The following is a 10,878-nucleotide window of genomic DNA, read 5'->3' as shown; positions in this document are numbered from 1 at the left end:
TCATTCGGCTCTTTACTTGAGTTTCTGCAAAAAGAGCTTCTTTCTGTCTTTCTTCATCTTTCTTTCTCTCTCTCTTTATATTTCTTAAAGACAAAAGCACTGCCAACTACTCATCTCTTCTGTGTGTGTTTAAAACATTTTGCATTTCCCCGAGAGCTGGTACAATTTAAATTTCTGTTTCAAGGTAGATGTCAGAGGTTAGGCTACTCCTCTGAAAAGGGAGTTTTACTATTACTTTTTTAAAAAATCTCCCTTGCTCAAGCATGTAGTTGCAAGTTTGGGAAAAGACTCGCCTTCTAAGGAGCACTGCAGAATTATAATAGACCTCTGCTCAATGGCAGGCATACTCTTGAGCATACAAAAGCCTCTCTTCATCCAAACCATGGGCAAGGTGCCAGAAGTACTCAACTTGGCTTGGTGGCATCTCTCACCGCTCCCGCCCCCCCCCCCTTCTGCCCATCACACTCTGCGGAAACTGTCACAGCCATTATACAACTCAAGCAGATCAGTAGCAGAAAACTTCCTGGTTTAGCATAGAGGGTGCTTTTCATGGGATTGAACAAAGAGCTCTAAGATAGCATTGTCTTTCATGTGGGACTCTCCCATCCCAAGCCCCCAAGAAGTGGGGAAACAACAATGGACCATAAGTATAGTTAAGGCAAGCGGTAAAAGCAAGGCTACGTCATAGAAAAGCTTTGTAAAATTCTACCCGATGTTCACATGAGGTCTGAAAAAGTGCCAGATTCCAGACTGATCTGATAATAATTGCCGCCGAAGCCACAAGTGACACTTTGGCCTTGTTTTCTCAATTAAGAAAGCATATCATTTATTTAGGGGACGCGGGTGGCGCTGTGGTCTAAACCACTGAACCTCTTGGGCTTGCCGATCAGAAGGTCGGCGGTTCGAATCCCTGTGACAGGGTGAGCTCCCATTGCCCGGTCCCAGCTCCTGCCAACCTTGCAGTTCGAAAGCACGCCCCAAAAAATGTGCAAGTAGATGAATAGGTACCACTCTGGTGGGAAGGTAAACAGCATTCCCGTGAGCTGCTCTGGTTTTGGTGTTCTGTTGCGCCAGAAGCGGCTTAGTCATGCTGGCCACATGACCTGGAAAAAATGTCTGTGGACAAACGCCGGCTCCCTTGGCCTGTAAAGCGAGATGAGCGCTGCAACCCCAGAGTCCTCTGCGACTGGACTTATCTGTCAGGGGTTCTTTACCTTTTTTATCTTTATCATTTATTTATTTCCAATTTTGGGGGGAAACCACTGGTGCGTTTTATTCAGGCTTGTAGTTGACCTGACCTTTTCATTGGTCTGATGAAGTTCTGATCAGCAGTTTGAAAGTTATTAAGGTTTTTCTACCCCATATTAAGACCTATGGCAAAATAGGTTGTGTCTTGGCAATGGACCACCTAGGTATGTAGAACTCTGTTTCCCATGCCTGTTTCCCATGTGGTGCTTCTGCTTATTCTGGGCACCATTCTCTATCAAAAATGTACAGTCATACGTCTAGATACGAATGCTGTGGGTTGCGTACAACATGGGTTACGAACGCGCTGAACCCGGAAGTAACAGAACGGGTTACTTCCGGGTTTGGCAGTTTGTGCATGCGCAGAAGTGTCAAATGACGTCATGTGCATGCGCAGAAGCGCTGAATTGCCATCCGCGCGTGCGCAGAAGAGCTGGCGCAGGTTGCGTACTGCTCTGGATGTGAACGGAGCTCCGGAACGGATCCCGTTCACATCCAGAGGTACCACTGTAATAGACTCTTCCATGCATTATGCAGTTCTTAGTAATACATCAGTTCAGGACCGAATCCTTTTCTTTATGCATCCTTGAACAAGTCGTCTTGCAGGTGTGCCTTCCTGATCATCCTGTGCTTTGATGGCAAATGATATCAAAGGCCTTCCATTTTTGGGCAAAATCTCTCTTGTCCTGCCACCACTATAAACAGATTGATTCATGTGCTAAAGGCATGGGTAGGAAAACTAAGGCCTGGGGGCCGGATTCTGCCCGATCGCCTTCTAAATCCGGCCTGTGGACGGTCCAGGAATCAGCATGTTTTTACATGAGTAGAATGTGTCCTTTTATTTAAAATGCATCCCTGGGTTATTTGTGGGGCATAGGAATTCGTTCATTTCACCCCCTCTTCAAAATCTGGTCCTGCCCCCAACAAGGTCTGAGGGACAGTGGACTGGCCCCCTCCTGAAAAAGTTTGCTGACCCCTGGGCTAAGGTGAGTGGTTGCTCAAAACTGAACCTGGTTTGAGAGAGGTAGTAAAAATGATGACCCTGTTTTTGTCCACTATCGTGGATGGTGGTGGTGAACTGAAGTTGGCAGTGCTCTGGGTGGATACAGAAGACCTGGCATTTCAGTGGCAGAGACATTTCTGACTGTTAAGTCAAAGATGCTGCTTTATTGCTTTGCTACACAAGTTCCAAAATTTCTGTTTCTAACTTGCAAGGCTAAGCAAAACGTGGAGGCGGGGGGGCGGGAATGATGGCTGGCTTCTTTTTAGAGCATAGTATGAGTACTAAGCTGAAACTATTTTTTTTAAAGAAACATGCACTTTAAAATGTATGTTTCTTCCCTGTTCCCCTTATGTCAGCTCAGATAGCCAGTAGAGCATAAGACACTTACCGTAATCTCAGGGTCATGAGTTTGAGCTCTAGGTTAGGTAACTTTCCTGCATTGCAGGAGTTGGGACTAGATGACTTGCATGGTCCCTTCCAACTCTACAATTCTGATTCTATGAACTTTAATTCAGAGAAAGGGCTGTAAAAGTCACTGCTTTGTAGGTTACAAGGGGGCAAGGGTCCTACCTCCCCCCCCCAATCCCTGCCACTCAAAAAACCTTTGTTTACACCTCCACCCCAGCCTGGATGAATTGGTGGGAGAATGTGGAAAGGAAATGACTGGCCTCTGGGTGGAGTGAGTGCCCATGATAAGAGTGTCCATAAGGCACTGGAATGGGAATGTCTGCAGTACTCTAAGGTGAGACATGGATGCTTGAAGGTTGAGTCTTGGATCCAAATGACTGGAAATAAGATACATCATCTGGAGCATGTGGATGTTTCGCATACTACTTTTTTATTTCTGCATTAGGCAGTATTTTCTCTCCCATCTAGTTTTAAGCTGTTAAATTGTTTTATTTGTATTGTTTTATACAAACGTATGGATTGTGGGTGTTTTTTTTTTTTTACATATATTGGTTGACGTTGTTGTTGCTGCTGCTGCTGCTATTTATTTTGAGTTACACCAACACCTTCCCAGGCAGGAAGAATACACCCCCCTCTAATCCATTTCATAAAACAATGTATTTTAAAAATAACAATAAACACAGGCACTCAAAATTTGCAGACAAAATGACAGTATTATTATCATTAAATTTATTAATCCGCTTTAGTGATTTATTTTTAATGGAGCAAGCAAGCAAGCAAATATTACATTACAATCATATCATATTAATGGCCCGCAGAAGTGGAATGCTGAGGGTAGTTAATTCGGTGGAGCGCGAGACCCTTAATGTCGGGGTCGCGGGTTCAAGCCCCACGTTGGGCAAAAGATTCCAGCATCGTAGGGGGTTGGACTAGATGGCCCCCATGGTCCCTTCCAAGTCTACAATTCTATGATTCCTGCAAAAGGATATGGGGCGGCGGCATCACGCCCGGGATTCTCCCCTCCTTCCGCTCCATCGCTCGAGCGAAAGGCTTCCGGACTACAGCCCAAATCAATGGCGGACTACGCCTCCCATGATCCCACGCGAGCGCCTCCTCGGAGCCAGTCCTGGGAGGGGCGCGCAGGCGCAGTGGCCGGGCGGAGAGTCGGTAGCCGCAGCCTTATACGCTTCCTTTCCTTCGAGAAGGCTGGGAGAAGTTCGCCTTCTGGCTGGGTGAGTCCTCCGGGGGCGACGAGGGTGGTCGGGGCGGGAAGGGCGTGGTGGAATTAGCCGGACCCGGGTGAGGCTCTTGCATCTGGAGGGGACGTCTGTCACTTTGGCCGCCCTTTGGGAAAAGTTGGGGGGAAAGATTCCTGCCTTGCCGGGGGTTGGGCTAGATGACCGTGGGGGACCCCTTCCAACTGCACAGCTCTAGGTGAGGCGGAAAGAGGAGGGAGCTAGCTGCCGTTGTGGGAAAGCAGGCGTAGCTTATTATTATTGATTATTTAAAAGGGTCGTATGCACAAGGACAAAGAGTCAGTTGAAGCTCTCTTCTGGTGGGGCAGTTGCTCTGCAGATCCAGCACCGCGGAGTAAGATTTGGAGTCGCTCCGCTTCCACACCAGCTTCAGTTTTTCCTCTGTGCCTCCCTTCCCCACAGCTCTTTTCCTCTGCAGACTTGATAAACTCACACCCAGGAAGCTCAGCTCCACCCCTTGTCGCATCGTGAATCTTACCCACCCTCCCTTCTCCGTCTGCAGGATTTCCTCCCTCTCTGACTACATGCCGGCTCCCCAACTCAGGGAAACTTCCTTCCTCTATCTCCTGGGGGGGGGGGGGGGGAGAAGCAGGGGGGAAAATGTTTTGCAAGTGGGGTTTGGTGTTTTGTTTGATGCTTTTGTCTCCCCACCCCACCTTGGGCATTTCTGCTCAGGGCTGTAGCGTGAAGAGTTTAGGATTGTTGGGGGGGGGGGGTTGTCACCAATATGATTTCCCCATAAAGAGGGCATATGTGTCACTTCTGGTCTGCAGCTGATTAAAAAATGGCCAAGAGTTTAATGGCAGGTGAGGGTGAGCCTTGTTTTGCCATGGTGCCTGCCTCCCCTTCACTGTGGAACATTTTGTACTACGCCCAGCAGTTTGGTACAAGCGAGTTCTCCTTTGCTTCTCCGTGTTTTTCTGTTCCTGTTGCATGCAACAAAAGATCGCTCTTTGGTTTACATCTGTACTAAGTGTGCAGGATGAATGGAGAGGGAATCCTTTCTCACTGAGGTCCAGAGTGAACAACTTTTATTTTAGACTCTGGACTTTCTAACCTTATGCCCTCCCTGCTTCCCCAGTCCCGGCTGAGGTGGTAATGTAGGAACTAGGAAGTGGCCTTATAGTGACTCACACTATATCTTTGAAACACATTCTTTCCCTTGAAGAATTCTGGGCACTGTAGTTCTCAAAGGGCTGCTGGGAACGGAGACTCTGGAAGGGGTAAACCACAGGGCCCAGAATCCTTTAAGGGAAAGCATGTGCTCCGATTGTGCTTTAAAGGTACAGTGTTTGCATAGCCTCGGTTTGGACCACCCTATAATGGTCATTCGGATTCCACCAAATTTTCTGGGCACATCTGCAGGTGTGGATTGACATGCCCATCTGGGGGTGTGAGGTTAAACAACAGGGAGCTGCCCCTCTCAAAGAAGTACATTATATTTATTTTTATTTCATTTCCCGTTGAGTGGAGGGCTGTCCTACAGGCCTGTCTGAATGTTTGAATTGGCTTTGTGCTAGCATGCCGTTGAAAATGCTTTCGGGAGAGTAGGGTGCTAGAAATGAAAATAATACCGATGATCCATGATAACTTGCGTAAAGAATGTTTCTTTGAAATATGGTCAGGTGGTCTTAAAGGGAAATGTGCCATGGAAATCCATCATGTATGCCTCGTTGGCATCAGACCTTTCTCAAGCGGCTCACCAGGCTGAGGAAGGCTAGAGGCTCATTGCATGAGGCGACTAAAAAATACAGCAAATAAACAATCCAAGCCTATGGCTATCAGGCCAGTGCTTAAATAAAAGGCTGGTATATCATGGTGGTAGGGACCCAGGTGGTGCTGTGGTTAAACCACTGAGCCTAGGGCTTGCTGATCAGAAAGTCGGCGGTTCGAATCCCTGTGACGGGGTGAGCTCCCGTTGCTTGGTCCCAGCTCCTGCCAACCTAGCAGTTCGAAAGCACGTCAAAATGCAAGTAGATAAATAGGAACCGCTACAGCGGGAAGGTAAACAGCGTTTCCATGTGCTGCTCTGGTTGCCAGAAGCGGCTTTGTCATGCTGGCCACATGACCTGGAAGCTATACGCCGGCTCCCTCGGCCAATAATGCGAGATGAGCGTGCAACCCCAGAGTCGGTCACGACTGGACCTATGGTCAGGGGTCCCTTTACCTTTATATCACGGTGGCAGTTAAACAAACAAACAAACATCCTAGAATCATAGAATCACAAAATTCTGGAGTTGGAAGGGACCATGCAGGTCATCTAGTCCAACCCCCTGCAATGCAGGCTTCTTTTGCCCACGCTGTGCCTCGAACTCGCAACCCTGAGATTAAGAGTCTCACGCTCTGCTGATGGAGTTGCCATTGGCATCCGTTTGGCAGACTAGAAGAGTTCAAAGAATGTCAACAGTGTCTATTGAAGTATTCCCATATTTGTAACTGAGGGGGAGGTGTTGCTTTCAGAAGTTGGGGTTACCGGTATATCCAATGCTAGTCCAGACCCCATCTGCACTAAACATTTAAAGCAGTATCATGCTACTTGAAACAGTCATGGCTTCCTTCATTCTTGGGAACGGTAGTTTGTTACGGGTGATCAGAGCTGCTAGGAGACCCCGATTCTCCTCACAGAGCTGTAACTCTCAGAGGGGTTTAACAGTCAATCCCTCTTCCCAGGGAACTCGGGATTGTAGCTGCTTGAGGGGAACAGGAGTCTCCTAACTCTCAGCACCCTTGACAAACTAAATTTGAAGTGCTGTGGCAGTGCTTCAAGTGTATTGAACAGATGGGACCAAAGTTAATGAACATGACTAACTTCTGTTTAAGCAGATGACTAACTTAGGTCCAGGAATTTCACTGGGTGTACTATGAGCAGAACCTGGTTCGATACAACCTCGAGATCTTCTACTTATCCTTTTCTTCTGCTTGTATTATTGTGCTACAGTTTCAAACGAGCCGTTCTACCTTCCATGGGACTTTTTAAAAAGCTGCACAGGTATGTGTTGTCGTCGTCCTCCAGGTATCTCGACTCGGGAATGCTCACCTGATGTGCTGTGCCTAATAATAAAATGTTAGGTGTGCGCCGTCACTCTTATTAATGCAAAGCAGTTCCGGTGCTGAACGGCGTAGCTGCGTAGAAACAGGAAATAAGAGCATTTGAAAGGTATGTTTGGCTTCTAGAAATGGTACTTGAATGGCAGGGCTCCCTTCGGTCTCTAGGCTCTGTTTGCTATGTAAATGTGTACATACTCAAATTGTTTCCATAATGCTTGGGGCATCTCCTAGACCAGTTTGTTTGCTTTGGCCTCTGGGATATAAAGTTCAGCAGCGGGACGGTTGTGGAAAGCAGAGCGATTGTCTTTCTTCTTTTAAAGATAAATAAACAGTGGGAAGGGAACGGGGTGGCAGGCGAACCACCCCAACCTTAGTCCTTGTGATGCTGGATGTGTCCCTCCCAAGACTTTTTTTTTTTGAGTGGTGCATGCTTGGGATATCTTATAGCAAAACCAGATGTTGGCGTTTCGAGCTGATTCCCAAAGGGGACAAGTTGTCGCTGCTGGAGGAAAGGGAAGAGGGGAAAATTGGCTCAGGGCAAAATACAAATTAAAAAATAAATAAATCTGGCTTGGGATACCTAGAATCGCTGAGTTGAGAGGGAACAATCATCAACCAGAAATATCCATTAGGCTTACACTCTCCCCCAATCTACCTGCCTGGCCCTTGTGACTCTCCATGGACCCGTCACGCACCCGTTTGAACACTCGGCGAATGCTTTTCCTCTAGATGGAATGCATCTCTAAACCCTGATAATACTTCATTGTATTGTATTATTGAAGTTTTCACAGCACAATTCAAAAGAACAAACCAATCTACAAAAATTAAAGAAAATAAACCAAGGAAAGAAGAAACGGAAAAAGAAACTACAAAATCCTCTTTAACCCCTGTATCTTAACTTTCATCCCCTACAGAGGAAGGTGTGCTCTCCCTAGCTCTAACCTGGGCTTGTCCCTGTCTTCTAACAGCCTCCCACCCTGTGAGATCTCCCCTTACCCACCTCTCGCACAGGGTCCTCAAACTCCTTCTCCATCTGTATACAGTTCTTACTAAAATACAACGAGAAAGACAACAAGAACAACAAACAATTACCAAGGGAGAGAAAAATAGAGAGAGAGAGAAAGAAAAGACCACCAGCTAGCCATTTGTCAGTTGTGTATACAGTGGAACCTCGGTTTATGAACACCTCCGTTTACGAATTTTCGGTTTATGAACGCCGCGGACCCATCTGGAACGGATTAATTGACTTTCCATTGCTTTCAATGGGAAAGTTCGCTTCAGTTTATGAGCGCTTCAGTTTATGAACAGACTTCCGGAACCAATTACACCCATGCTTCAGGTTAAGTACTCCACGGACCCGTCTGGAATGGATTAATCCACTTTCCATTACTTTCAATGGGAAAGTTCGCTTCAGTTTATGAACGCTTCAGTTTAAGTACTCCGTGGACCGTCTGGAACAGATTAATCCACTTTCCATTACTTTCAATGGGAAAGTTTGTTTCAGTTTATGAACGCTTCAGTTTATGAACAGACTTCCAGAACCAATTGTGTTCATAAACCGAGGTACCACTGTACAATATTTCTTCCAAATCGTCAAATGCTCAATCTAGGTTATTCGATTGTTCCTTTGTTGGAAGTTGTTTTTTCAGCCTTCCACCTGGTACTGTCCAGTTCGTTTACGAAAGTGTAAAGAAGATTCTCCAGTTACTGCTTTCAGCATTATAAAAAATTCCCTCTTTATTCTTTTATCTTCTTCTCCAAAAAGAAAAGCTGTTGTTGTTTTTTAACCTATGTTGGTATATTAACACATAGTTGTTCAGTCACTTTTAAAATCTTCGTTCGTCTCCCAATCAATTTCCTGTGTCCTTTCCATCCGAATATCAGTTCTGTACCTGCTAATGCCTTCTGATGGGTGGCTGTGTGTAGGTACTAGCCAGCTGTACCAAGATAAAATTTCTTCCTCCACCCACTTGTGCCCCAGCCCCCAACCACCACTGGCAGGCGTCCCCCAGAAGGCAACACGGCCCCCAGGCTGAAAAGCCTTCCCCATTCCTAGCCTGCGCAAATTGAGCAGAGAACAATTGCACCACAACAGGATTGGGCCATCTCTGGGCCTCCCAATGTTGCCGGGCTACAACTTTTGTCGGCCCCAGCCAGCGTAGCCTGGCTTCTTGGACCTGGGGGGCGGGGCGGCAGGGGGTGGGGTGGGTAGAAAATGTGTCAATGTCTGGAATATAATGGAATGGAGAGTCGCAAAAGAATGCTGGCAGACTGTGGTTAGAGAGAGGAAATGGAAAACCACTGCGGGTGGGAGGGAGGATGCAATGGAGTGTCCTGGGAAGGGGATTGCAGGCTGGCTGGAAGACCGGACAGGAGAAATCCATAGGGGAACATTTTTGTTGAAATCCATAAGGCAGATTTTTATGGCACAACTGGAGCAGGGATGTCCGAACTGTTTTCCCGGCTGGTGAAGAGTTAACGCCTGCTGCCAATGTGAGGGTTCTCTGGTGAGAAGGTTGGAATTGGTCTCCCTTAAGCAGCTGGAACCGTTTCAAGCCTATGATTGATGGTGGAAAACTGATAAACTTTGCCTACAAAAGACCCTCCCTTCTCCCGTTGAGGTTCATCCAGAGGCTGATTGGAATAAGAGGCGGACCCAAAATAAGGACAATGTTTTAAGGCTTCTTAGCGTCCTGTTCCAAACCAGCTCTTGTTTATTTGCCTCTGATGTCATTTTCTATTTTGAAACATTAGCAATGGGGTTTTGTTTCGCAGAGATCCTCAGTAAATTTGGAAGCCCCACCCGCCTTCTAAAGAGAAAACAATTAGGACTCTAACTTTGCAGGTCACTCGTCTCCAGTAACCTCTTTGTAGCCTTGTTAGCGCCTGAGGTCAAGGGGTCCTGAGTGCATGTATTTTGCATGCCTCTGCTAAAACATTTATTTAGGTCTTAATTCAGGACAAATAGCAGCATTTCCGGTGCTGCAGGTAGGTAGCTCTCAAGTTTGCAGGCAGTTTGAAACTCTGGAGCATTGCTGCTAGTCAAAGTTCACTCTACATGAGTTAAATCATGGGTAGGCAAACTAAGGGCCGGGGGCTAGATCTGGCCCAATCAGCGTCCAGGAATCAGCGTGTTTTTACATGAGTAGAATGTGTGCTATTATTTAAAATGCATCTCTGGGTTATTTGTGGGGCATAGGAATTTGTTCATTTCCCCCCCCCCCCAAAAAAAATAGTCTGGCCCCCCACAAGGTCTGAGGGACAGTGGACTGGCCCCCCTGCTGAAAAAGTTTGCTGACCCCCGAGTTAGATGGACTAATGATTGGTCTGGTATAAGACAAATATGTTTATCTAAAGCAAGTTTCTATCCCTCATTGTTGCAGAGGAATAGCTTGAATGTGCTATGCATGCAGGCCTCTGTTTGAATCTCTGGCATCTTTAGCTTTTGGATGAAAGGCCTCAGATGGATCACATGCTTTTCACGCCAGAGGTCCCAGGTTCAAATCCTGGCATACTCTGTCATTATTATTAGCGTTTTCATTGATGAATTGCTTTCCATAGTGTTTTAACAATGAAGTCATTGATGCTAAAAGCACATTAAAAAAAATATAAATCAAGTCTGGTACAGACAGTACTGTAGGATTTGGAAAGATCACAGCTTCCTGGGGAAGTGTAGTTTACTAAGGATGCCGAGAGTTGTTAGGTCACCTCTTTCCCTATCACAGAGGTACAATTCCTCGAGTGGTTTAACACTCAGTCCCTTTCCTGCTAAATGTTAGGTCCTTGGATTCTTGGAGGTGGGGAAGAAGAAGAGAAGAGTTTGGATTTGATATCCCGCTTTATCACTACCCGAAGGAGTCTCAAAGCGGCTAACAATCTCCTTTCCCTTCCTCCCCTACAACAAACACTCTGTGAGGT

General features: G+C 46.5%; 1 protein-coding gene across 2 annotated transcripts in view; it reads left to right on the top strand.

The window, feature by feature from the left end:
* The first annotated feature begins 3,778 nt into the window (after nucleotides 1-3,778).
* LOC118092615 (tropomodulin-3) overlaps nucleotides 3,779-10,878 on the top strand; it is a 43,175-nt gene continuing 36,075 nt past the window's right edge. The window contains exon 1 of one of the 2 annotated variants that reach the window (XM_035130886.3): nucleotides 3,779-3,888. The gene's annotated coding sequence lies outside the window, so the exon portion shown is untranslated. Of the gene's footprint in view, nucleotides 3,889-6,850; nucleotides 7,070-10,878 lie in introns of those variants that run through there. The other variant, XM_060282686.2, reaches the window with a different exon arrangement.

The sequence above is a fragment of the Zootoca vivipara genome, chromosome 13 (genome assembly GCF_965207765.1).
Source record: "Zootoca vivipara chromosome 13, rZooViv2.hap1.1, whole genome shotgun sequence".
Lineage (NCBI taxonomy): Eukaryota > Metazoa > Chordata > Lepidosauria > Squamata > Lacertidae > Zootoca > Zootoca vivipara.
The sequence above is the reverse complement of the archived record's forward strand: the minus strand, read 5'-3'. Positions and strand labels throughout refer to the sequence as shown.